Source organism: Chrysochloris asiatica, unplaced genomic scaffold (genome assembly GCF_000296735.1).
Source record: "Chrysochloris asiatica unplaced genomic scaffold, ChrAsi1.0 scaffold00157, whole genome shotgun sequence".
In the NCBI taxonomy this organism is placed as follows: domain Eukaryota; kingdom Metazoa; phylum Chordata; class Mammalia; order Afrosoricida; family Chrysochloridae; genus Chrysochloris; species Chrysochloris asiatica.
In genome coordinates this window covers 4,221,752-4,225,696 of record NW_006408675.1, presented here as the reverse complement: position 1 = coordinate 4,225,696, position 3,945 = coordinate 4,221,752, and positions in this window count along the sequence as shown.

Below are 3,945 nucleotides of genomic sequence, written 5' to 3'. Positions count from 1 at the left end.
ACAACAAGACTTGAGCCCATTGCAATTGCCACTATGCCAAATCATCTTGTTGGGGGTTTTCCTCATTTTCTTCAAACCTCTACTTTACTAAACATGATATCCTTCTCAAGGGATGTGTCCCTCCTGATAATATGTTCAAAGTATGAGACACGGAGCTGCCATCCAAGGAGCATTCTGGTTGTACTTCTTCTAACACATATGATATATAAATGTATATACACACACAATTATTTCTTTATACATACACATATAGGAAAGGGTTTCAAAAAGTTTATGGAAAAATGTAGTTGAGAAATGGGATCTTTTCATAAATATTTTGAAGCCCCTCTTGTGTGTTCATATTTATATATTCATATAGCCATACTCTTAAAAGGGGTCCTGGTGTGGTACTCAGGATAAGCACTGGACTGTTAACCATAGGGTTGGCAGTTCAAACCTACCAATTTCTCCTCAGAAATCCTATACAGGATTGCTATGAGTCAGAATAATATCAACAACTCTTATTGGAGTCCTGGTATGGTGCTGTAGGTTGTTAAGCATTGGTCTGCAAACCACAATTTTGGTAGTACAACCCCACCAGTTACTCCTTGGAAACCTTATACAGATATGCCATGCGTTGGAACAAACTCAGTTGCACTTAACAACAGAAACATACTCATATGTATGTATAAAAAGTTTGCATAATTTTGCACAATGTTTAACATGATATTACCACAAACAAATATTTGCTTAAAATATATAATTCTAGGTGACAAAACCCACCACTCATCAGTCAGTTTATCGTACTGTGGTGGCTTGTGAGTTGCTGTGATTCTGGAAGCTATGCCACGGATATTTTAAATACCAGTAGAGTCACACATGGTAGACAGGTTTCAGATGAGCTTCCAGATGAAGACAGACTTAGGAAGAAATAATGAAGAACTAATTCTGAATACTCAGTCATTGAAAATGTTATGAATAGCAGAGAAACACTGTCAGATATAGAGTCAGAAAATGAGCCCCTCAGGTAGGAAGGCAATCAAAATGTGACAGGGGAAGAGCTGCCTCAAAGCAGAGATGACCGTGATGACCCGGATGGAGTAAAGTCCATGGGAGTAAAGCCCTTGAGACCTTCATTTGCTGATGGGGCACAACTCAAAATGAAGATAAATAGCTGTAAACATCCATTAACAATCACAACACAGAATGTATGAAGTATGAATCTAGGAAAATTGGAAATTGTCAAAAGTCAAATGGAACGCATAAACATCATATATTAGGCATTAGTGAACTGAAATGGACTGGTATTGGCCATTTTGAATCTGACAACCACATGGTTTACTATGCTGGAAATGGCAAATTGAAGAGGAATGGTGTTGTATTCATTGTTAAAAAGAACACATCCAGATCAGTCATGAGGTACAACGCTGTCTGTGATAGGATAATATTCATGAGCCTACAGTGAAGACCAGTTAATACCACTATTATTCAAGTTTATGCCCCAACCACTAAAGCCAGTGAGGATAAAATAGAAGAGTTCTACCAACTTCTACAATCTGAAATTGATCAAACATGCAATCAAGATGTATTGATCATTAATGGTGTTTTGAATGCAAATGTTGGAAACAAAGAGGAAGAATCAGTAGTTAGAAAATATGGCTTTGGTGGTAGAAATGATGCTGGAGAGAGCATGATAGAATTCTGAAAAACCAATGATTTGTTCATTTCAAATACCTTCTTTAGACAGCCAGATGGAATACACAGATGGAATACACAGAAATCAAATTGACTCCAATTTGGAAAAGCTTTATATCATCAGTCAAAATAAGACCAGGGGCAGATTCTGGAACAGATTATCAATTGCTCATATGCAAATACAAACTGAAGCTGAAGAAAATGAAATCAAGTCCATGAGAGCCAAAATACGACCTTGAATATATCCCACCTGAATTTAGAGATCATTTGAAGACCAGATTTGATACATTAAACACCAAAGACTGAAGAACAGAAGAATTGGCAAACATGTTAGCTTGAGGACTAAGCTGTGCCTGTCCCAAGCCATGCTATTTTCAATAATCTCATAGGCATATGCAAGCTGGACAGTGAATAATGAAGACCATAGAAGAATTGATGCTTTTGAGTTATGGTGCTGGAGGAGAATATTGAAAGTGTCGTGGGCTGCCCATAGAACCAACAAATCTGTGTTGGAAGAATTACAGTCAGAGTGCTCCTTGGAGGCCAGGATGGCTAAACTTTGTCTCTCATACTTTGGACATGTTGTCAGGAGGGGCCAGAGAAAAAGAGATAGAGCCCCAGCGAGATGGATTGTCAGAGTGGCAGCAACAATGGCTCAAGCGAGGCAACAATTGTGAGGTTGGCCCAGGATTGGGCAGTGCTTCCTTCTGTTGTGTATAGGGTTGGTATGCTGACTCTCAATGGCACCTAACAACAACAAATAATAAAATAGAGTTCTGAAGACTTCATTTATGATAGTCCTGTGTGAATTAACTAGGAAAAAGTTAGCAGTTGTTCTCCACACATCATGCTATATACATCATATTATATATATCATTCAACAATATTTCATGAATATCTAATCAGTTTCAGAAATTGTTCTAGATGTCAAATACAAAAGGGAAAAACATAAACAGAGTTCCTGCTCTCAGAGAGCTTTTAGGCTACTGCCTGTGTGACATTTTGACTCATTTGTTCAGCTTTTGGTTTGCATTTTTTCTTTCATGTAGAAACCCTAGCTTCCCTGTTTTTTATTAAGATCAGAAGCAAAAGTATCAGAACTGAGCTATTCCTGTCACTATTCAGCACTGAGTAGAACCAGGACTCTCTACAGAGGAATGTGCTGCAATCTATCCTTGAGAGGCTTCCAAGCTGAAGACACTCCTAGGAGCAAGTCCCATGAGGCCAGGAGGTTTATAGATTTGTTGGGAGTTCTGGGGAAAGAAGACAGGCCTTATCTTTGGTCAGAGAACAGCTATCATAATCCTGAATGACACAGGATTTCTCTGAAAGTCAACAACATCCATCTTTTAAAAAAATCAATAACCCCTGCTCTTCACCCTCCTGAAGAATTTACTGGGCTGGTTTGCCCTTTCTCTGCCACATTCCATTCCAGAACCCCAGCTAAAATGTTCTCAAGGGCTGACCAGAGAGCCCTCCTCCATTCTCTGAGCTGGTACAAGTTGACCGCTGCTTGACATCAAGGTCAACTGGAGTCTGGGAACAGTTATGTAACTGCGTTGTAAATTGAATTAGAGCTGTACATGAGCCCAGACCAAATAACCAGGGCAGCTCCAGGCAAGAGCAGCAACATGTCCCTGGGAGACAGCATTGCAGAAACTGTTTATTGGTGAAAGGAAATACTGTATCATAAAGAAAATTCCATCTCCGCCAGTTCCTTCAAAATCTGAGCCCTGTCACATGGGGAGCAAGAAAGAGAAAGGCATTGAGTGTCTTGACTGGAAAGATGGCATTTGCATGGCAGGCAGCCAGTTAAGAAACAATGGCATGCATAGGACACACAAACAGAATAAGATTTTTTTTTTTTTTTTTCCCTATAAGAACAGGCACTGCCCATGGAGGAGAAGCAAGAAAGTTTACTCAGAAGGAGAGGGAAAAAGCTGTTGGAAGTCATCTGTAAATTGGAGGAAGAACAAAAATCTTATTGCAGGAATACACTTCCGCTGTTGTTTAGTGTCATTGTGTCGATTCATCTTCTTGAGACTCTTTCTCTTTTTTGCTGACACTCTACTTTACCAAGCATGATAAAATGTGTGGTCCTTTCTGATAATATGCTCAAAGTATGTAAGCTAGAGTTTCACCATTTGTTATTGTTGTTAGGTGCCATCGAGTTGATGCTGACTCATAGTGACCTTATGCACAGCAGAATGAAACTCTGCCTGATCCTGGACCAACCTCATTATTGTTGCCACGTTTGAGCCAATTGATGCT